Genomic DNA, 25,389 nt, shown 5'->3' on the forward strand with positions numbered 1-25,389 from the left:
GCCATGTCTGTGTAGCCCTCAGGTACTTTAGGAGAATCCGGCTGCTGCTGTACTACCTAGGATATTCTGAGGTTTTATCAAGCCTGTGCACTTACCTCACCATTCAGACATTTCTACCTGGAGGCCCCTCTGCTTCACTGGACTCGATCTGGGAAAGAGGAGCAGGAAGCACAGGTCTTGTCTGTTCTCCAACTCCCCCAAACTGTTGAAAATTATGACTGTGCTCATTCACCACTGAGACTCAACCTAAAGAGGCAGGCAGAAGACCACCCACTAAAACCCAAGCTGTCTTTGATTTCCCATTGACTTCCTCTCCCTCGGTCTGAAGACTCCTCAGCTAGAGCAGACAGTTTCTGCTCTCATCAAAGGCAAATCAAGCACTCAGTGTTCCTGCTCTGGCTCTTTTTTCCCACCCACCACCACTCCCAGAGCTCGGCTTTTGAAACTCAACAGCCAAGAACTGACTTCTCCAATTTAGTCTGTCACCTTTCTCCTCAGGCAAAGAATGGCACAGCTGTAGCAGACGAACTGAAGAGGAGAGGAGTTGTTGAAAATTCAGTTCAGTTCAGTTCAGTCGCTCAGTCGTGTCTGACTCTCCCCGACTCCATGAATCACAGCACGCCAGGCCTCCCTGTCCATCACCAACTCCCGGAGTACACTCAAACTCATGTCCACAGAGTTGGTGATGCCATCCAGCCATCTCATTCTCGGTTGAACCCTTCTCCTCCCGCCCCCAACCTTTCCCAGCATCAGAGTCTTTTCCAGTGAGTCAACTCGTCGCATGAGGTGGCCAAAGTATTGCAGTTTCAGCTTTAGCATAAGAAGAGGTTAATTTTTCAAAAATATTACCTTGCCATAATATTAACGGTTCTCATTTTAAAGTAGGAAATTGGGATTTAAATCACAAATTGGATTTTCACATCAGTGTACCTCCAGTGATTCTTAGTCTTCTTTGCATCATTCATGGGGCTCTTTAGGAATTTATGACAACTATAGACATTCCTCCAAGAAAAATACAGTAGACATATTTGCATATAATTTTCAGGTGCCCTGAGGTCATGTGAATCCTGAGACTCCAAATTAAGAAGTCCTGACCTAAAGGAAAAGAACATGTTGGCCATGCCAGTGCACATCATCACCCCTGTGGACGCTATTTTTTAGTGTACATTTATAACTGCTTGTTGTGCCTTTATATTATGAAGTTGACTACTATGAATCCAACACTGAGACCTGAAACTGCTCTCAGTGGGCTAGCCAAGCATGTCCCTGTGCTTGCAAGATTGACAGATGGCACTGGACTGAAGCTAAACCCCGGGAGGCCTCCTGTGTTAGAGCAACAGGCTTGCTTCCAGCACACAGATTTCCCCTCTCACTTGAATTTTTTCATGAATAAGGCATCTTATCCACACAGCAAAACAACCTATCAGTAAGAATGTATAGGGCACTGCTATGTGTCAAGGGCTTCCTCAATGGCTCAGCAGGTAAAGAATCCTCCTGCAATGCAGGAGATACGGGTTCAATCCCTGAGTTAGGAAGATTCCTGAAGGAGGGCATGGCAACCCACTCCAGTATTCTTGCCTGGAGAATTCCACGGACAGAGGAGCCCAGAGGGTTAAAGTCCATGGGGTTGCAAAGAGTCAGACGTGACTGAAGCGCCTGAGCACATACACACACATGTGCCAAAGACCCTCCTGGAGAAAGTAATAGTCGTGGCCCTCTAGGAACTTACAATCTAGTACAGTAGAAAAAAATAAAGTACAGATGAGCTAGGACAGAACTCGGCAAACTACAGTCCAAAGGTTATATATGGCCCAACACTGCCTGTTTTTGTAATAAAGCTTTATTGACACACAGCCACACCCATTCATTTCTATATTGTCTGTGACTGCCTTTGTGCTATAATGGCAGAGCTGAATAGCTGCAACAGAGATTCTATAAACCTGCAAAGCCTCAAATATTTGCTCTCTGGCCTTTTAAAGAAAAAGGATGCTGACCTTGGCTCTAGGGTCAGGCTTCTCCATATTTCATGCGCCTATGAATCACCTGGGCATCTTGCTGAAATGCAGATTCTGACTTGTTGAGTCTGGGGTTGGAACCAGAGATTGTGCCTTTCTGATAGGCTCTCAGGTGATGCCAATGTAGCTGGCCCAGGGACCACCCCTTAGGTAGTGAGGGTCTAGAATTCTGAACTGCTGGGTTTATTCACTGAGTGTTACTCTGTGTCTCAGGAAGGTTCTAAATGGTATGTTTCCCATCTTTACAATAGGGAAACACATTGCTCTTGCACACTTGTTAATATACACAGTGTTTATTTAGAACCTCACACAGTGCCTGGTGTACAGTTCTCTTCATAAATGGTAGCTAGTGCAGTAGAAAACTGCTTCTTCTACCTTTTCCAAGTGGAAAAGTTCCCATAAAACTCTCACATTTGAAAGAACAAATTGCTGCAGAAATATTAAGTAATTCTATTCTTTTTCATATGTCCGGGCTCTCTTGGCGAAGGGGGGCGGTTATTAAGTTCTATTGTCTAGTTTTCTAGACGTTTCCCTAAAGGGATCTATTTTAAGCTTTCCACTGTAAGCTCAACTCAGGCCTGATTCATGGAAGAAAAGAATGTTATTCCTAGATTAGATTTTCCTTTTATTTTATTTATTTATTTTTATTATTATTATTTTTTTACTTTACAGTATTGTATTGGTTTTGCCATACATTGACATGAATCCACCATGGGTGTACATGTGTTCCCCATCATGAACCCCCCTCCCACCTCCCTCCCCATATCATCCCTCTGGGTCATCCCAGTGCTCCAGCCCCGAGCATCCTGTATCCTGCATCAAACCTGGACTGGCGATTCCTTTCACATATGATAATTTACATGTTTCAGTGCCACTCTCCCATATCATCCCACCCTCGTCCTCTCCCACAGAGTCCAAAAGACTGTTCTATACATCTGTGTCTCTTTTGCTGTCTCACATACAGCGTTATCATTACCATCTTTCTAAATTCCATATATATGCGTTAGTATACTGTATTTTCCTTTTCAATCCCCCTTTCCATTCCTTGAGAACACAGTAAAGAATCCTATAGCCCATGTATAGCCTATATCATACAAGGCACTGATACGTGTAGAATACTGTATTCTGAACAGTCATACCAAAACATACACTGCACCCTGAGTTCAGTGTCTTACACTGTTTTCTCTCAAATGTTTACAGCAACAGAAGACAAAGGAAAAAACCGCCTTCATATGTTCTGAGAGGTTTTTCAGTTGAAATGATGCCTCAAGTCATCTTTGTAGCTTCTGATACTTTTAAGTGTTTAAAAGCATGAATGGGGACAAAAAAATACCTGGAAGTGTTCAGTAATTTAAATGACATGACCTTCCAATGGACCTTGAAGGAATATACCTTTAAGATACTGAACTATTTGGGGAAGGCATGTCTGAAGCTGTCCTTGGATAAATGTTAGTTCCAAATACCTCAGAAAAATGTGTTGGACATACAGAGTTCCACTGTACAGCAATTACAGGCCTCAAAATGATACTGACTTATCCCCCAGCTATAGTGAACTAAAGCCTTCCTCAGTTCACTGGATTAAAAAAATAATTATGAAAAACTAACCCAGACTAGTCAAGCCATTTCCTGACTGTACTGGTTACTTCCTGATTTTCTCTCACCTACACAACAACCTTTACTCTCTTCTGTGGTTCTCTGGCTGGGACTCTGCACACAACATTTTCAAGACTCTCATGACAGCTGGCTCCCTAATGGCTTTGCTGAAGGGTGGATAGAAGGAGACTAGAAGTCAGGAGGAGGGGAAGACAGACTCCCTTAGTGCTTGTGCTTACCCTTGGCATGGCTTCAGCATTGGAGATCAGCTTTGTTTGGCTCTAGCATCCTGCTCCTTTGGGAACTCCAGCATCTCTGTTATCAGATTGCTATATTAAATCCCTGCTATTTGAAACACTCAGACTAGACTGGTTTTCCTGATTAGACCTAACTCAAAGTTATCAGGTCCAAGAGCAGTAAACCAATAAAGAAAGAAGACCCTGCAAGCAGCAGGATTCTCAGCCACCTTAGCCTCTCTCTGACTTCTTCAGAGTGGGAGAGGGGTCTGTGATCAAATGTTAAGCTAGTTATAGCATGCTGTATATAGGCTTATGTTCTAATACTTAATGACTCTATCAAGTCTTCCATGGTAGAGTTTGCAGATATCAAATTTGCAAGTCTGGATGGGCTGCTGTATGATCAGGCCACCCAAGATGGCTGTTCTCTTGCTCTCTGTACATCCTCTGCTGGACCAGCCACTGCTTCACCTACAACCCACTCCCATGACAGACTTTCCTTCTTAGTCATACAGGCTGATCAGTAAATTCCCATGTACTCGCTACTGGCCCCAGCTAGTGATTGATCTAATCTTTTGATCAGAACTATCTCCACTATGATGATTTATCAAAGTGGCAGTGAGGGGTGCACCCCTCTACTGCTTTCCCTGGCAGCCAATGAGCACCAACCTGATGTCAATTCCTCCCATAACAGGTAAACTCCCTCCCCACTCCATCCCTAAGGAAATGTCCTCCTGCCCGCCTCTGCTGCCCATGGTGGGTTGTCGCTCCGGGACCTTGCTTCAGACAAGTAAGATGATCTCTATTCATGAAACCATTGATGTCTCCATCACTGACTCCAGGCTTTTTGGTTTAGAGGCTGGCAAACACAAAGCTTACAGAACAGGCCTGCGGGGTACAACCCAAGAGTTGCTCAGCCACTAAGATAAAGGGAAAGACGCTGAAAGTCAGTCACTTGTGAGAAACACTTGTTAGCTGGGGTACAGAAATTCAAGATAACTATTTACCACACCCACAAAATCTCCAAAGCACAATATTTGTTTCTGTTTTAACTTACAAATTTGGTGGCCACAATTTCAGCAAAAAGAAATCAGTATGACATTCTGAGTACATGTCTGTGATGCCACCAGGAATGACAGCACAGTATTTACCTCCAATTTCTCCTTGATAGAAGCTTGGTGTATCTTCTTGCGTCTGTAGCTGTTGATTTATTTTGTAAGCAGAGAGGGTAGGGGGAGTCCTCAAAGAAAGAGAACCGGGCATGGCTCTCTCAACAGAAAAGAAGTCATTTTGGGCCTGACCATTTTGTGATCTGAGCTTGGCCACCACAATGCTTGCCCTTGAACAGGTTTCAGGAATAATGATTTTAAGAGAACAGAAGGAGGATCTTATCCATCGAGAGAAGTAACAGTAGCAAAGATAACAAATCAGTTGTCAAGACTCCCAGTTCTATTTTAGGGGTAAAGACTAGCCTAAAGCAATGTCTGGAGCTGTCTTGAAGAATTTAAATACCCCTCTGGTGCTCAACCACCAGATCAAGTGGAATCTAAGGAATGAACATGGTGACCTTTTCTGACCCTCTGACTTCAATCAACTAAAGCTTGGACTCTGCCTACTGGCCAAGTCCCCTCATGAATATGCATGTACCCATAACTTAAGACTTGTCCAATTTTGCTGTTTGGGGAAACACTGCTTTGGGAAAGATCCCCGGTGCTCTCCTTAGCTGCTGCAAGTAATAACAAATCTTTCTTTCTCCCTATCTTTGACTTGGGTGTGTCTTGTGCCTCAATGCCCACCAAGAGGCAAACTCAGTTTAGGGTTAACAATTTCCCTGGAATGAGTGTGGAGAGATCACCCTTGGTAACACAGAACCTTCAAGACTAATTAGAGTAACCATGCTGGCCACCTTCTGGAAGAACACATTATCTCCTGGCAGGAAGATTCAGGATATTTCCTGTACTCAGTAGTGAAGAGTGAGCAGAAAGGTGAAGGCTGGCCACAGATGCTACTTCTTGCTCCAAGGAGAACTGGAAGGGGAAATCGCTGCCATATATGATGAATTAGAGTCAGTCAGGGAAGAATCTGGGTGCAGTTTCCCAAGCAGAACTTGAAGGTATGTGGGGGAAAGGAGTGAAACTTGTGAGACAGGGTAAGGAAATGAGTGCAGGAAGACTGCTTTTACATTACAGGACACATCAAGAGGTAGGTTAAGAACCATATAAATTAAAATTCTGGCCCTAAGTGGCAAAGAGAGCGAGAAAATTATCTACTCTTCAGGCTCAGCTGCACAGCACTTGGGAAGCCTAGGGAGAATACCACCCACACACCAGAGCACTGTTTTGTGTGTGGGAATTTCCATCCTAAGGCTCTGGATGAAAAACAGAAACAGAAAGACCTTGGGAAAATGCTTTCCATTCCATTCACTAAAGACAAACTAAGAAGAGGGATGGATATAAAAAGATGTTTAATCTCGGCTTTAGTGACAAGAGCCTTGGTCTTATCTCAAATCATGTTGAAGCAAACAAAGAAGGGATAGGCAAAGAAGAGAATGTGCCCTGTCCTTCCTCCTTCACTCAAACAGGTTGAACCTGTGGCTCCCTAGAGTTCTTTTAAGAAAATATAATAGGATTCTGAGGAAACAATGTAGGGTGTTGCTCAGCTCAACTCAATAAATGATGAAGCTTTGAGTGCCTTTGGCCCTGCGCCAAAGACCGAGAGGCCCAGGAGGAGCTAGGACAGGGCGGGAGTGGGGGGCGGGAACTATACTGATTCATGAGCAATAATCAGTCTGGGTTACAGCCCACCCAGCCATCTACCACTTTCATGATTCTCAGCTTCTCAATTGCTGTGGGGTGTGAAACTAGCTCATCATCCCAGTCACTGCCTAAGACACATCTCACCTCCTTTTCTGTACTTGGGTGTTGGCACTCGTTACTTTCCTTAGTTGTTCTGTGTGCTGAGGGCTGGAGCTTACATTCACCAATTTAGGGATGGACTGGAGAAAACGAGCGCACTCAAAGCTGGGGGGGACAAAGGGATGGCCTTCCTCATTACACCATTCCCGCAGGAACCTGGCCCACACAGACTCTGCAAGCCCTGTTCCTTACGGTAGACTCAGGGAGTTATTTACATTTAAATACAATGAATTAAAATTAAAACTCAGTTACTAAGTTGCACTAGCAACCTTTTTACTGTTCAAAGGTCACACATGCCTCTGCGTGTGTGTGTGTGTGTGTGTGTGTGTGTGTGTGTGTGTGTGTGCGTCACGCGCGTGCACATGCACATGTGCTCAGTTGTGCCCAATTCTTTTTGCAACCACCTGGACTGTAGCCCTCCAGGCTCCTCTGTCCATGGAATTCTCCAGGCAAGGATACTGGAGTGGGTTGCCATGCCTTTCTCCAGGGGATCTTCCCAATCCAGGGATCCAACCGGTGTCTCCTGCAGAGGTAGGTGGGTTCTTTACCTGCTGAACCACCTGGGAAGACCCACATGTGCCTAATCCCTACCATGTGGGACAACACAAGCAGAAGATGTCCATCACTGTGGAAAGTTCTTTTGCAATTTCAAATCCCAGCCCCGCCACCTCCTAATTGTGTGTCTTTGGGCAAATTAGTTGAGCTCTCTGAGCCTCAGTTTTCTTGTCTGTGAAGTGGGATACCTGAATAATGTGCCTCACAGATAAGGGTCCAGTGCGGTCATGAAGGTGAAATGCACAGCAGAATATCTGGCACATAATCATTATGATGGCTTCCCTTGCAGCTCATTCAGCAAAGAATCTGCCTGCAGTGCAGGAAACCCGGGTTTGATCCCTGGGTTGGGAAGATTCCCTGGTGAAGAAAATGGCAAGCCACTCCAGTATCCTTGCCTGGAAAATCTCCTGGACAGAGGAGCCTGGTGGGCTGCAGTCTATGGGGTCTCAAAGAGTCGAGCACGACTGAGCAACTAACACTTATTTACTTAATCATTATGATTAGTCTTTTGTCCAAGTCAACAGCAACAACAACAAAATAATCCTGTCTGCCTCACTGACATGCTCTTTAGAGTCCTACACAGGGTGACACTGAGCCAGTGGTTACAGAATGCCCTGCTGGACCAGACAGCTGGAGAAGAAATGGAACTGCCCTTTTCTAACTGTACCCCAGCAGAGCAGATTGCCTCCCATGCTTCTTTTTTCCCAGAGAAAGAATTGCAGAGGTTTCTGGTGAGCTGACTTTCACTTTGAGAAATGCCAGATTATTCCAAGTTCATAAGAATGAGCTTTGAAACCATGAGCAAAGCAGAAAACCAGCCAGGTTTAAGATAAGCTTGGGAATTCTTAAGTAACAGATAAATTACCTCAGATAAAAACTGGCCAGGGGAAGAGGTAATCTCTTGGGAATGATGAGCTTAGAAGCATTTGTATTCAGGCACTGACATTTTCCGGAATGCTTTTAATTATCATTATTCCCAGGGCATTTGCAAGAGAAAGCCTAAAGCAGATTTCCTGAGCTGACAGCAGTCATTATTGGCAATCCGCTGCATCAGCTGGGGTTGGAGTCCCTCAGCTATGACTGGTCACATTCTGTGATACTGGCTTCAAGCTCTGTGACTTCCCCGACCCTCTCCTCACTCTAACTAGGTCCCTAAGGTTCCTCCAACTGCTAGCCCTAGCCTGTCATTCAGATTATGGCACCCACTGTCCCTCAGGCCACATCTCTCTTCAATCCTAGCCCCATTTCTCTGCTCCCCTTAACAGCATAGCCTTTTTTATTCAGTTCAGTTCAGTCACTCAATCATGTCCGACTCTTTGCAACCCCATGGAATGCAGCAGGCCAGGCTTCCCTGTCCATCACCAACTCCCAGAGCTTACTCAAACTCATGTTCATCGAGTCGGTGATGCTATCCAACCATCTCATCCTCTGTCGTCCCCCTTCTCCTCATGCCTTCAATCTTTCCTAGCATCAGGTTCTTTTCCAATGAGTCAGTTCTTCACATCAGGTGGCCAAAATATTGAAGTTTCAGCTTCAGCATCAGTTCTTCCTTCAACCCACTTCAATCAGCCTTCTGTCCCCATCTCTCCACCGAGACCATTCCTGGGGCAGTGATTTTCTTCCATATTGCCAAGTCAAACACAATTTCTGATTCTCACTGTACTTGATCCTGAAATCAAGCAGGCCCCTATGGGGCTCACAGGCACGGAGGCCTTTTTGTCCTTCATTTCTTGTAGGCAAGACTCCAATACCCGTGACCTTCCCTGATTTCCTAAGAGCAGACTTGAACAGTTGCTCATCAAAGGAAACAGCCAAGACACCACCTGAGGCAAGATTAAAGGGATCAGAGTAGCTCATGAAGAAGGTTAACTGAGACCACATTAGAGGAGGGCAGGCCCTGCACACACCCTAATCTTGTCAGAGACCCCATCTTTGAACTTTGCCATAAAACTCCTCACCAAATCCTCCCGGGTGGGGACAGAGTTTTTCAAGGCAGAAGTCTGGTGTCTCCCCCTTTGCAGGCAAAGTAATACAGCTATCCTTTCCTACTTAACCCAAAAATCTGTCTCCAAGATTCGATTCAGCTACCATACACAGAGACTGAGCTTTCACCATCAACCCCTCATCAACTGTCAACACAGTTAGCCACAAGCTTCTTTTTGACCCTGTTTTGGTGACTTCTTCAACTGGAGCTCCTGGCTTCCTTGCAACCTCCCTGGCTCACCTCCATTTGTCACATGCTGGTCAGTAGAAATTTGGCTCAAAATTAGCTTAAATTATGGTACACCAAACCCACCTCCACCTACCCCCTGCTTGAAGCCTTCACAAATCTTTCTCCTCTACTTAGAATGCAACCCCATCTCCTTACCTAGGCTGGCAGGGCCCTCTATGATGGATCCCTATCTCCCTCTCCAATTTTCTGATACCACTTTCTTCCTTGTCTGATCACTTTCAGCCACATTGGCCTTTCCTTCGTTCCACAAGTGCCAAGCTTATTCCCACATCGCAACTTGCGTCCTAACTTTACTCCCTCTCTGGAGAGCTCTTCCTCCTGACCTTTACATAGCCAGGTCTATCTTGTCATTCATTTTGTTGGCTAAAATACTCCTTTTCCCAAAAGGCAAAAATTTGACCAGATCTGACTATGCTATTCATAATATCTACTGCACTCATTGTGAATTTTAATAGCTTTTACTGCAAAAATATTAACATATTTGATTACAGGATGCTGTTTTTAACTTTGATGAAGGCATTACACAAGATACATGACCTTTCTAGTATTCTGAAAATTTTTGAATTCTCACTCACATCTGGACTCAAGAGTTCTGGGTAAGGGGTTACAGATCTGTTTAACTTCCTATTTTACACTTGAAGAAATCTGTTCCGGAAAAGAAATGAATTATACAAGGTATCATAGCTAGGTAGAGAAGTCATATCTCCTATTTCCTATATCGATGCTATTTCCACTATACTATGTTACCATGATATAGGTACTAGCACATACCTGGGGTTTCTCACAAGGGAAATTTGTCTTGCATCATTTGACAAACAGAAAAGCAGGCCCACAGTAGCGAACTCCCTTAATCCCCACAGTTCCCTTAACATACTGAAACAGTGTAAAGTTTGAGTTCCAAGTGCTGTTTCAGAAATGGAGAAGAGAGGAGGGAGAATGTTGGGGTATAGAGAAAATACTATTCTTCTCTCTCTTTATCCTATCGAGATCTATATTGATGTGGGTGGATCAGAATGTTTAAAAAAATCATAAATTGTGTAATGGGAACAAAGTGGGGCAGTGCCACTCATTCTCCCTTGATGACAAGCAGTGTCACCACAAATCTGTCTGAAACAGTATTCAAGAATTAGGTGGATTTTAGCACCACCATGAGTAGAGTCATCATCTCCTAGCTGGCTGTCTCTCTGTATCAGTTGCTCACTGAGCAGAAGAACCTACCTATGTATTCGTCTCCTTATCCCACTGCTTTCCTTCTCTAAATTTAAGTTCAGACCTCATCCTTATGAAGCTTCCATATCTGGACCTATTGTGCCTCGTTCAGCAATCAAGAAAGAGAACCATGGGCCAACAATGGTCAGGTATGAAACAGACTGGAGCCATGGACAGCAAAAATAGTCTTTCCAACAATGGCCACACTGCAGAGACTTCTGAGCAAAGAATGGATTCAAAGGTACAAAGATACAGCACAAGATTTTGTCATGGGATGGGATGAGCAACAGAATCAATTAAGGCATACTACTGATGATAATAACAATGACAGCTACTGTTGACTGAGCATCTATTTGATGCCTGTGGGGTCCCATGGTGAACGCTTTACACATAGCACATAATTTCACCCTTCCAACCAAGGTATCAGAGCTTTTCAGGAAAATAGAGCTACTCTGCGTTTTAAATGGGAAGGTTGAATACAGAGAATTAGAAGCTTTGCAGTCTTTGGAAGGGCTAGGGGAACGAGCAGTGAAGGCTACTTTCCAGAAATTCAAAAGCGCAGAGATAGTAAGGAGAGTGCTGTGATGATCTCAGCTGCTACAGTGCTTGGGTGGGAGAGTCTCAGGAGGACCCCAAATCCAAGGGAAGCAGTTGATAATCCAGCTTCTCTTTCTCTTTTGCTTTTAAAATACACTCAAGTCCCTCTCACACAATGGCTGTAACCCAGGCTGATGCTGGAAAAGGATTCTATGACATGTTGCTCCAAGTTTAAACTCTGTGAGCCAGGGAAACTTTAGAAAGAGCTGAAGATGATGCTAGTTGATAACAAATAATCCATCCCACCTATAATATAGGCTTCCTGACCCTTAATGACAGATGGGAAAACTGAGTAAATTTCAAAGGTCATGCACATAGAAAGAAATAGAGCTAAGACCAGGCTACTCCAACTTTCTCAAGCTGTCTTTTCCAAAGAAAAACCTCGTCAATGAATCATGTTTACTAATAAATAACTGGATGTGAGAGGAAGAAGGGACCCCAAAGGGAAAAAATTTTAATTCATGCTCTCAAGGATTTTGGAGTTTGTGGAGGAAGAAGACTGAAAAGGCAAAGCAGGATGCAAGTTTAAAGGAGTAACAGATCATCTGTGAATGTGGGTTTTCCTAAACTGAGGCAAACACAGGGTCTCAAATGCCCAAGACAGTCCTGGTACATACCTACTGTCCCACAGTCCCATTTAGTTTGGCATTTGTCCTGGTAATTTTTTAATGAGGCATTAATATTAATGGTTTCATTGAAATTAGAGTCAGACATCACTGAGCGACTTCACTTTCACTTTTCACTTTCACACATTGGAGAAGGCAATGGCAGCCCACTCCAGTGTTCTTGCCTGGAGAATCCCAGGGACAGGGGAGCCTGGTGGGCTGCCGTCTATGGGGTCGCACAGAGTCGGACACGACTGAAGCGACTTAGCAGCAGCAGCAGCAGCAGCAGGGTGTGTTTGGTACCTTGTTCTTTGAGGATCCAACTTCTGCCATGGTTTCCTGTAGAAGAGTGAGAGAGGCATGTGTAGGGCACAGAGCGCTCACCTTAACACACTGCTGAATCTAAAAGGTACCAAAAAAGAAGACCATGTTTGCTGAGGCATGATGAACACTTTCCATTCAAGGGCATACTGAAACACAATCACTGCTGAAATGATGTGCTCTCTGATATGAAGAGCTAGCAATAGTTCCCTCCTCTGGCTTCAGGTAGAAGAGAGGATTATTTGTCTCTGTTGCCCTAGCTATATATTGATACTTGATGTACCAACCAATTGAGCTGTGACCAAGGCCTTGACTTGCAAGTTACACAAAGCAGGATATGTTTGATGTATGTAAATAGGCAACAGGGAAAGCAGCCTCATTGCAGAGTATGGAGCGTAGTTTGATTGCCCTTGCTACAGTGACTCTGTTATTTATTGTAGAGGATAAATGTACAACTAGTTATTTTATTGTTAGGCAATGCTTTTTTATTTTAGAAGAACTCTTTGGGCAACAATAAACTCAAAATATTTAAGTGCATATTTAATAAAAAATTAAGTACCAAATTTCCATTTTTGAAGAATATTGACAATGAATGGGAAACTTGCACAAAACATTTGCCAGCATTTACTCTCCACCATGGGAGCCAAAGTGGTATCACTGTGACCACAAGACAACCAGAAGAAACAAATATGCTGAAGAAACATTCGAAGCTCCTTCAAAACTGAGTATTTTAAGTAGAATCTGTATAAAGAAAACAGATGCAGAAGGCAGGCTTAGATATCACTCTGCGAAATGTGATTTTCATTTAGATCAAATGACTACTCTTAATGAATTTAACTCATTTTCCATGACACATTTCCTAATACTTTAAGGAAAAGGAAAGCTACAACTGTTAATATATTAGTTCCATTATCAGGAGAATTTGCCAGAGAGTTAAAAGATGCTAACTACATCTGGGCCATCACATGCTTTAAACAGAATATTCACTAATTATCTGATTTCTTTCTTCAAATTCATGGAGTCAAAGTAACGCTATGGAATTTAATTCTGGGGAAACACCTGACTGTTTTGAATTGGCTTGTAAATTCAATTAAAAGCTTCAACAATGAAGAGAAAATATTTGGTTTTGAGTGGGAATACAAATACAAAACATTGGTGAGGCACAGTGTCACTCACTGTAAGAACGTTATTTTTACTAATTTAAAAAGAAACCTATGGGGCAGAAGTGTACTCTGATTTATTTATGGTGCACACCCATAACCTATGGGGCAGAAATGTACTCTGATTTATTTGTGGTGCACTCAAAGATGTCAAAATAGAAACTACAGTTGTCAGAAGGTACAAATATTTTTACACATACGCAGGTACAGAAGGCAACTACAACACTGTCATCAAGAAGCTAACTTAAACCTAGATGGAAAGAGAATTTGAAAAAGCACAAATAGATGTACTGGAATGGCCAAAAAGTTCATTAGGGTTATTCTATACGATGTTACAGAAAAACCTGAACAAACTTTTTCGCTAACCCAGTATATGTATAATTGAATCACTTTGCTGTACACCTAAAACTAACACAGTGTTGTAATTCAGCCAAACTCCAATATTTTTTTTAAAAAAGAAGCTAATTTGAACCCTCCAATTTACCCTATTATATTGGCATGTGCTTTCTCACTTTGATGACCATCAATTATTAAATCTTAGACATTTTTGACTCCTGGAAGAACTACATTTTAAATCAACCTCAGTATTCTATAAAACTGAACTTGTAAATGAGTTTTGTAAATTTTGGTTCCATTTTGTTCAAAATCATTTAATAATCTTAACTGGGTCTTTAATGAATAGATTGATAAAAATGTTACTTCTTGAAGCTTTTAGTAATTTCTATCTATTGAAAATGAAATTTGAAAAAGACACTAAAATATATTTCTATAAAGGCAAGTAATTGACTGAAACAAATCAATGACAGAGCATATGGTGTGCAAATTTTTAATTTTTTATTCTATAATTGTGTTTTGGATTATTCCTATTTGTGAAAAGAGACTTTCAAGGAGTTCCTTTTATAATTGGACAAATATGCATTCTGTACCATAATGGAATAAAATTGAGAAGGCCTATGATTTTGCACCATTTAAAATTGGCAAAGATTTGTTAAAATCATAAATTCAGACAATATATTTGACATGTTTTGTTTCATAAAGTATTTGTTGAAGAAAGAATCTCCCAAGAAAAAAAGTCAGTACCTGTGAAAATTTCAGATTAAAATATTTACACAATTAAATATGAAAAAATTAGTATTGAGATTATCTTCCATTAGGCAGAATCCGGTCTGAATTTAGTAGATACCTGAGTACTCATGGACATTGACTTTTCTCAATTAAAAATATTATGTCTCACAAGAAAAAAGGCCTGCAGGACCTTCCCTCCATTCCCTGCCTCTGGCCTTCTTTGCTCATCTGATTCAGTCTTCTCTCCTTACAACTCTTTTTCATAAGACAAAAAAAATCTGGCAACAAATGTTCCTATGTTTTATATCTTATAGCTTCAACCAATAGGTGGCTGTCTAACTTCTAAATCCAAGAGAATGGATTCTTTGGTGAAGATGTGGTCTGGTGTTTTGGACCACTCGACAAAGGACGTCATCATGCAGCCATGTGGAGGGCTGAGAGAGAGGGGTCCCAGCACAGGTGTGCTGGGCAAGCAGTTTTCAGGTGTCCACTATGTTGCAGACTATGGCACCATTCTCAGATACAGGGAAAGCAGGAGGAGGAGCTGGTTTGGGACTAATAAGGATATTATGTACTTTTCTGACCAATGGTTTATTATTAAATTTTTCAAATATACAAAAAAGTTTCATAATGGTACAGTGAGCACCTCTGTATAGCAACCATCTAGATTCAACAACTACTATCATTTTGTCATATTTGCTTTTGTGTCTCTATGCATATTTTGAGTGCACGTGTGTGAACTTTTTCTAAACTATTTAAAAGTAAATCACAGATACCATGATGCTTTCCCTCTCAATACATCAATATAGCTCTTCTAAGAGTAAGGTTGTTTTCTTATGAATTCATAATCCTAGTATCATACATTAAAAATTAATAATAATCCCTTAATATCATATTTAATCCACATCCAAATTTATCCATTTTTACAAAAGTCTTGTATAGCTGGTTCTTTAAACCAGGATCCAATCAAGTATGAATTTATTTTTAGATACATACTTTAAAATTTCTGTTCAGAGTACTAGATGTTCAGCAGACAGTTCAAAGTACAAGTCTGAGGCTCAAAAGGCTTTCAAATAGTTAGAAAGAACATTAGAGAATGATAAGGTTCTGTAAGAAATAGGAGAGACGAGATGAGAAGCTTCCAAATGGAGTATCAGTGAATCAAAGGAAGAAAAGAAGTGGATCAGATCTGAGGAAAAATCCACTAACTTGACAAGCCAAATCCTTAGAAGAGCCATTCTGACAACAGAGGAAGTCAGATTATAAGGGGTTAAATATAAGTCAGTTATGAAGAATTGGAACTACAAGTATAGTTCTCTCTCCAGAAGTTTCAAGTTGAAACGAAGTAAAGAGGATAAATGAACCAAAAGTTCCCGTTTTCTTCATCACCATGAGCCTTTTTCATTTTTCTCTTCCATAACCAGAATCACTATCTTGGAAGCAATGTTTTGAAAGTTACTGTTTATCAAATCTTATTTAATGATCATTAGAGTCATAGTTTTTCTTAATCTAGGCTTGTTGACCATTAGAGCATCTCATAATCACAGATCAGAGCTCCCTTGAAGGGACAGAGCTGGTAGACAGTGTAGTGAGCATTGCCAAAAGTGAAGGGCCATCTTTATCTCCAGGACACAAGGCAAAGAAGAGAGGGACAATGCAGTGTTGAGGTAGAGAGGGTGCTTGGGGAGTGTGTCGTAAGCCGTAAGCAGGAGGAAAAAGAATTTGAGGGAACACTTCTTGGAAGACCTCAAACTAAGTTATGTAAAGAGGGTGAAGAAGGGAGGAGTACACTGGAGACTTGAAATATATGGAAAAGAATTGGAACAGCTGTTGTGCTGACCATGAGAGAGTACAAATACAGCTTAGCAAGGTTGCCCATTCCAGTTCAACCAGTATTCAGTGAGCATTCAATATACTGCAGGCACACTCACAGGCAGTAGGGTGACAAAGACACACACCCAGATTTCACCTCTTTTCTAACAAATATTAGGACCCTCTTAACTTGGTTTTCATGACAACAGACTGCTGCTTTTCCTCCTGCCTCTTACCCTCCTCAATCCCCTTTCAGGGCCCCTTTCTTCTGTAAATACCTTAAAATTTAGGGCTTAAACATTGCTGGATATTGGGTTTCCATCCTAGGCCACCTTCTCTTCTCAATTTACATGTCATCTTTGGGTGATCACATGCACTCTCCCTGCTTCAAGCAGAAGCTGTCTATTGTTAACTGCAAAACCTCTACCTTCAGCCTACTTTCAAGAGCCAGACTCATATTACGAAGGGAAACAAATGGATATTTAAAATCAAAACTAACTATGGTGATGTTCCTTCTAGGGGATATCATTTAAATCAGTGGTGAAACAGTCATATTCCTCCTCCTCTGCACAAAGATGGGGTGGGTGGGGAGGGGGATGAGGAGGGCTGGGGAGAACCTAGAAGATACATACCACTGTGGAAAGAGCACATTATGAATCTTTGAAAATGTAAAGATGTCTTGAAGAAAGGAACTATAAAGAAATTTTGCATAATATAATGGGAGGCTTGTTTTGTTTAGGTTTGGTTAGTTTGCTTCTGTTGTTAGGAGGCACTGAGACAGGGAAAGTAGAGAAGGCAAAGTAACTTGGGAGAAGGTTGCAGCTCAGGTTGGCAGGCTGGCCAAGGGCTTCTGAAGAACAAGGATGATGGTTATTCATTTTTAAACTGTACAGCACTGCTGCCACCCAAATCTCTGGCACCTCCACAAATCGTGAGTCCAACCTGCTGCATACCCAGTGGCCTTGTGTGACTGGGCTTTTCGTTGGGGTTTTGTGAAAATTAAGAAAAGTAGCTTAGTTCAACAGCTGGGAAAGTGTGGCACAGAACCAGGACAGGAGGATAGATGACCCGTCAATTGAACTAATTCAGCAGAGACCATAATTGAGGTCTAGAGGCAAAGAGAAACAACATTAATCACCCCCTCTAGACTCTGTGGAGACTTCAGGAAGGAGGCAGAGCACTCACTGCATGTGGAGGGGGCAGGGCATGTTGAATCATTTGCATGTAAATTTCAAAGGCCAGTCTGTCTCAGCAGACTGTGGTTAGACACAAATCCAACTGACTACAGGACCTCCCTACTTAGACTGCCATGGGACATCAGCTGTGGCATGGCCACAACCCATCCGGGATCACACAGACCCTGCCACATACCCACACACACACATACACACACACATAGTCTGCTCCACCTGCAGCTTTAGTGAACGACAGGTACCTCCATTTACCCAAGTTCCCATGTCACTCTTCCTTACCCCTCTCCCCGGACATACCATCAATCACTCTTACTGTTTTGACTTCCTAAATATCTATCAAATTCTGCCTCCCTCCCCCAACTCCCTTGGTTTAGGCCCCCTGGGACTCCAGCCAAGGCCACACTGAGCTCAAGGCTCCCATTCTCAGCCTCCCACAGCCCTTTCTCCATGCAGTAGCCTAACTGATCACTCCATAACATTATCAACAGTCACTCATAGTCCTTGGGATAAAATAAAGCCCATCTTGCGTAGGTCCTCTGTGATCTGGTCCCTCCTGGTCTCTCTACCTTCACATGCTCCCTCTTTCACTTGGACTCCCCACTGCAGCCATACAGATCTACTTTCAGTTCCAAGATTGCTTCATGCTCCCTCCTTTTACCCCTTGGGTTTTGCACATTTTTAAATTAATTTATTTATTTTAATTGGAGGCTAATTACTTTACAATATTGTGGTGGTTTTTGCCATACACTGACATGAATTGGCCATGGGTGTACATGTGTTCCCCATCCTGAACCCCCCTCCCACCTCCCTCCCCATCCCATCCCTCAGGGTCATCCCAGTGCACCAGCCCCAAGCACCCTGTCCCATGCATTGAACCTGGACTAGCAATCTATTTCACATATGATAATATACATGTTTCAATGCTATTCTCTCAAATCATCCCACCCTTGCCTTCTCCCACAGACTCCAAAAGTCTGTTCTTTACATCTGTGTCTCTGTTGCTGTCTCATATATAGGGTCATTATTACTATCTTTCTAAATTTCACATATATATGTTAATATACCATACTGGTATTTTTTTTTCTGGCTTACTTCACTCTGTATAATAGGCTTCAGTTTCATCCACCTCATTAGAACTGACTCAAATGTATTCTTTTTAATGGCTGAGTAATATTCCATTGTGTATATGTACCACAGCTTTTTTATCCATTTGCCTGTTGATGGACATCTAGGTTGCTTCCATGTCCTAGTTTTGTGAACAGTGCTGCAATGAACACTGGGATACACGTATCTCTTTCAATTCTGGTTTCCTCAGTATATGTGCCCAGCAGTGGGATTGCTGTGTCGTATGGCAGTTCTAGTTCCAGATTTTAAGGAATCTCCACACTGTTGTCCATAGTGGCTGTACTAGATTGCATTCCCATCAACAGTGTAAGAGGGTTCCCTTCTCTCCACACCATCGCCAGTATTTATTGTTTGTAGACTTTTGGATAGCAGCCATTCTGACCAGTGTGAGATGGTACCTCATTGTGGTTTTGATTTGCATTTCTCTGATAATGAGTGATGTTGAGCATCTTTTCATGTGTTTGTTAGCCATCTGTATGTCTTCTTTGGAGAAATGTCTGTTTAGTTCTTTGGCCCATTTTTTGAGTGGGTCGTTTATTTTTCTGGTATTGAGCTGCATGAGCTGCTTGTATATTTTTGAGATTAATTCTTTGTCAGTTGCTTCATTTGCACATTTTGATTCCTCTTTCTGGAGCATTTTTCCCACGCAGTCCACTCCTTCAGCTGGCTAACTCCAAATGAGACGTGTAGGTTTCAGCCTAGATGCCACTTCTTCCAGGAAGACTTCTCTGACCATCCCCTTCAACTACTCTGGGTTCTGTGACCGTCCTATAGGTTTTCTTAGCAACAGGTGCTTCCCCTATCATATCACTTACTGTTCCCTACTTTAATCGCCTATTTATCTGCCTGTCTCTCCCTACCAGCTTCTAAGTTCCTAGAGGGCTTGGATCACATCTGCCCATCTGGTTCACAACTATACCCCTACCATCTAGGACAAAGCTTGCCTTAAAAAAGCCAGTAAACAAATAATGAATGAATGCATAACGTGCATGAAGCATTTTGAAGTTTATGAAGTACCTTATCTCATTTAATTTTCACCACCATGTTAGAAAGATATTAGCACCTTGAAGGGAAGTTTCATGTTATTTTTATATTCAAGTTTGACATAGACTATATCTGTGAATATTTCATTTCATTTATTCATTATTTCATTTTATTTATTTGATTTATATAATACCTGATATACTAACAAATCAAATTTTTAGACAATTCTAGAGGAAATGTGACTTATATAAGCCTTTCAAAAATAGTGTAATAATAACTAACAAATAATAAATAGGAAAGTGTCCAAAAGGAGAGGATAGCCGTTAGATGCCCTTTAGTGAATATAGGACACTCTGTTGTGCATAGCAGAATATTTTTGCATTCATAAATGTTTCGCTCAAGTCCCAGAAAACACTTAATACTCTTAAGTGGATTAAACCTGCCTCCTGTGATCTGATTTATACAGTAAATGTGCCAAGTATCACCTTTCTCTGCAGAGAGATCAGATCGTAAACTTCAGTTGAACTCTGATAAAATTATCATAAATTCCAAACTAGTGGAGCTCAAATTAATGAGGTTTTCCTTTAAGCTCTTCTCATGAAACAGCCAGCCAATCTTTTTGAACATTTTCAATGTATCAAAAATGTTCTGAAATTCATACTGTTTAATATAGTAGTTACTAGACACAAGTGCAGACCATTTGAAATGAAGCTAGGGTGAATGAGAAATTGACATTTAAATTTTACATCATTTTAAGCAATTTAAATTTAAAAGCTAAAGCAATATAATTTTTATGTTGATAGTAGGTTAAAATGAAAATATTTTGGATATGCTGGGTTAAATAAAATTATTAAATTATTCTTGCCTATTTATTTTTACTTTTTAATGTAGCTACTACAACATTTTAAATTTCATATGTAATTCACATTATATTTCTATTGGATTTCACAGTTTTAAAGCACACACTCTATAGTTCAACTCAGACAGGAAAAAGAAATACACAATTTATGTAAAATGATACTTATGATTTTAAAATGTTATGCTTCTTATCCCTGATAGTGAGTTAAACTCTTTGGACTAGATGATTTCCAAATGCCTAGAGAATGCTAAATACCTTCCCAGCTCATGATAACACCAGATTATAAAGCATGTTCTAGGAGGGGATAACTAACACTTAGCTAATTATTCTATCACATTACTTATCCGGATTTGTCTTTTTTTTTTTTAAGGAACAAAAGTTGTTTTATTTTTGTAGATGTTACTTTGTTGTTGTTGTTGTTTTTGTGGTCATCTTTTGTGTCTGTTAATGAAATCTTAGCTTCGGTGCATGAGATGATGTAAAGGGATACTACTCTGGTTGGTTAGAATGGAGGCAGGGTACAATCACTGATCCCCCTGTGATACAATCCATGACATTCACACTGCAATCACGCCTTTACACCTACACCTACACCTACAGATACCTCTCAGCCACCTCTGGCTTCTCTTCCTAGGCCCCTATGATAATAAAGAGTGTGAACAACACCGATCTAGGACACAGCCTAGAATTGGGAGGGAAACAAAAAGAACCCCTGAGGACTCAAACATGTGTCAACATTCAGACGCTCTGTTCCCACGCTTCCCTCCTATCCGTGCTCTCTGTGACCTTATGTAATCTCTTCATTCCCTCTGCTGGTACACACAGCTCTAATGTAGTCAGTCGTAGTTTCCCAGTGCACAGAATATCAGCTGTAGGAACCTAAGAAAGGGGTCTGTGGGACTAGGGAGATGGGGAGTGCAGAGGGATTCTGCAGGGAAAGAGAAGATTAAGGGAGGAAGAGATGATTGCAACTCGTAGCTCCAAGTAATGAAAACAAGATAGAGAGAGAACTTCCCAAAGCAGGAACCAGGATTCATACAGCGTGACAGGCTGGGGTTAATGAGTAAAGGAATGAGCTGTCCCATATGCCTTACTCGTTCCTGAGGACAGCACTGGGTCAGGACACAATGAAATCACTGATGCCCATTTTCGCCCTTACGCTTTAAAGAAAAGACTAATATGGTTTATTCTGTTCAGTGTAGAAGGCAGAGGACTAGCCAGTTCATTTAAGCAATCTATCCAAAAGGCCAGCTAAAATAAACAAGGCTTTGATAATTAAAGGGTAGCATCCAGCCACCTGAATAATTCACATATATGAAACAGCTCATCTCCCACCAAACTTTGACAAATGAGGTGTTTGAGGAAGGAAAGAAGCCTCCATGAATTACCACATATAACTAATATACATCTCCAAACAGTCAACACATTCTTGAAGGTACTCTGCACCTATGGACTGTAAACTTGGCACATGAACAGAAGGCTCATTCCTGTAATTAATTCATCCCATATGGCTATAAGTCAAGTCTGTGTTCTGACAAGTGTTTCCTGAATCAAAGCAGCTGTCTGGGATCTAGATCCAGGCCACTGTATCACTGTGGAATTCTGTAATACAACAGACACCTTTCAAGGCTAATGGGGGTACTTGTGGAGAGGGAAGGTGAGGGGACAATCACGGGAGGCCCAAGAGGGACACCATTTGGGAACAGAAAAGTGCACCCAGGAAAAGTAGTAGTAGCTTCTTTGCCAAGAAGAAATCATCGTGGGTCCTTGCCTTCAGCCCTGGACCCTGCCAGACCATCACAACTGTTGGTGTAGAAGGAATGTGTTCGAGAAACATAATATCCTTCTGACAGTGCTTATCATTCTTTCCCAGTGGGAGTGTGCTGAACATATAGGCGATTATTATGTGATCTCTGATATAACCCAGATCAGAAGTAACTAGTAAGAGACCTTGGCACTTCTCTTTTGCTGCAGTTAGACTTCAGAACCTCTCAGGTGGTGTGATAGGAACAGAAAAGAATGCATTTGGTAGAAGAGTACTGGCGCATAAGGAGCCGCAACAAATGGTCTCACTCATCAAGCTACTCTCCTTTTGGTTATGACACACAGTAGCCTCAGAAAAGTGACCACAGTGGTTGCAATTATTTTCCTTGCATACTGATTTTCCTCATATATATTAACATACATATATGAAATAATACTTGTGGTATGTTTTAGGAATATATACAAGAGTCAAGGTGAACCATTTCTTATGGTAGGCAAATCATTAGACTAAGAAACAGGAGATGTGTTGTGCATCTTCAGTTGAGTCAGTTTGCCAGTAATCCTCTTCAAGAAAATGAGGAGAATGAATCTAAGTGTTACAGTTATGGCGCTGAGAACACCTGGGATATGGTGCACAATCTCTCAAGACAAGCATTGGGCAGAAAACGTGTGCCATCATCTCGATCATGCAGTCTCAGCCTCTAACACTACCATGCCTACATGGCTTTGGCTTACGGTGTCTAGGACAGAATGTCCTTTCTGACTGATGGCAGCAGCCTCTCTGAATGTCTAGATGTGGCTGGTAACATGCCAACTTTTAATGGACTGTCCAATTGTTCTCATGAATTTTATGAAAATATTAAGAATATCTTGTAATACCTTCTCTATTCCCATTCCCTGGGAGCCCCCTCAGTTACCTCATTTGGGGACAGTCTTACTTCCCTGTGACTCACATTGTAACCATTAATTCAGACAAGCCAAGGACAAAATGCTGTGGGGATCTTTTGCTTCCATCCTTGGTTCACCCTCAAATGGTCACTAAGCACCACTCACATACGAAGAGACTTCATGTTTCCATTTATACATTTCAATTCTTTACTCCCTTCCCAAATGGAGCAATTTCATTGTATGATAGAAAATGACAACAGTCTAAATGCTACTCTCTAGCTTCTACATGACATCAATTTATGGGAACATTTTCTATCCAATGGAAAGTGCATTTTAATGACAATAAATTGGAGAAATCCTTCTTTATTTTCCTCTTAGGTTGATTAGCACCATCAATTTCCCAAACACTTAGCAGTGCTCAAAAGAAATTCAATCCAAGTGGCCAAAATTCATCTGTGAGCTTTGAGTTTCCCATGGTCTGATACAGCGTGTTCTTATGTATAAACATGTACATATGCTTGTTTATCGGAGAAGGCAATGGCAAACCACTCCAGTACTCTTGCCTAGAAAATCCCATGGATGGAGGAGCCTGGTAGGCTGCAGTCCGTGGGGTCGCTAAGAGTCGGACACGACTGAGCAACTTCATTTTCACTTTTCACTTCCACACATTGGAGAAGGAAACGGCAACCCACTCCAGTGTTCTTGCCTGGAGAATCCCAGGGACGGGGGAGCCTGGTGGGCTTCCATCTATGGGGTCACACAGAGTCGGACACGACTGAAGTGACTTAGCAGCAGCAGCATGCTTGTTTATATCTAAATATCCTGAATATAATAGATATGTATGGTATGTGTGCTGTGCTCTGCTAAGTCACTTCAGTCGTGTCTGACTCTGCCACCCTATGGATTGTAGCCCACAACGCTCCTTCGTCCATGGGTTCTCCAGGCAAGAATAATGGAGTGGGTTGCCATGCCCTCCTCCAGGGGATCTTTCCCACCCAGGGATCAAACCCTCGTCTCTTGCATTGGCAGGTAGATTTTTTGCCAGTAGCACCATCTGGGAAGTCCCAAGTATGGTATAGTTGGCATTAATCAAATAACTAATGAGCATCTTAAACTGAATAAATGAGCTCCCAGGAGGGCATTGATTATTTGAGTAATCCCCTAAACCATTTCACTCCACTAAGTTTCTATGTCATAATTATTAATGTTAAATTAATTGTTAATGTGCATGCATGCATTCACTTCAGTCGTGTCCAACTCTTTGTGACCCTATGGACTGTAGCCTGCCAGGCTCCTCTGTCCATGGGATTCTCCAGGCAAGAATATTGGAGTGGGTTGTCATGCCCTCCTCCAGGGTATCTTCCTCACCCAGGGATTGAACCCATGTCTCTTAGGTCTCCTGCATTAGCAGGCAGGCTGTTTACCACTAGAGCCACCTGGGAAGCCCTAATTATTAATACATGTGTTTAAAGGTTTCACAATTTACAAAATTTATTCCCATTTTAAAAATGAGGAAATCAAGGTACAGAGAATCAGCAAGTAATGTCTTCCGTTTGCTAATTTTTTCTTTTTTTTTTCTAATATACTTTATACCTGAAACAGTGCTCACTGCTATTGTCAATAACTTAGTATCCCACAGCATGGAGTGACATCAGTCCATTTTAGATTCTTGTTTAATTTCAAAGCAACCTGCTGATAGAAGGAAAAGAGATTTTCAGTTCCTCACCCACCATAGTCAATTAATAAGCCTTACTGGAATATGACTCTCTTTATAATCTTAATAATAAAATAAAGAAAAAAAGCTCTCTTTGTAATGTTACTAATATTAATACAATAACAATAACCAAATACTGCATTGGTATGAATTGTGCAACTCCTCAACAATGTCCGGACAATGTTGTATTGCTGTGTCTTCACAAAGTGAAGCTATTTCCTCCTACAGGTTCTCTTTCCAAACAACAGAAAGCATACACTAGCAGTCCTTAGTAGAAGTGTGATGACATTGGAAAGGCTTTGCATCACCACTAAGTGATACCCTTCCTTGTCTTAAGGTAACCCATAATTCCTGTTCTGAACCATCCTTCCATCAAAGTGGAACAGGATGTGATGTTAGTCATTTTAGGGGAGAGTAGAAGGCAATGGCAAGCCACTCCAGTACTCTTGCCTAGAAAATCCCATGGATGGAGGAGCCTGGTAGGCTGCAGTCCGTGGGGTCGCTAAGGGTCGGACACGACTGAGCAACTTCATTTTCACTTTTTAC

This window comes from Moschus berezovskii, chromosome X, assembly GCF_049115385.1.
Source record: "Moschus berezovskii isolate FMDL1 chromosome X, NW_MosBer_1.0, whole genome shotgun sequence".
NCBI lineage: Eukaryota > Metazoa > Chordata > Mammalia > Artiodactyla > Moschidae > Moschus > Moschus berezovskii.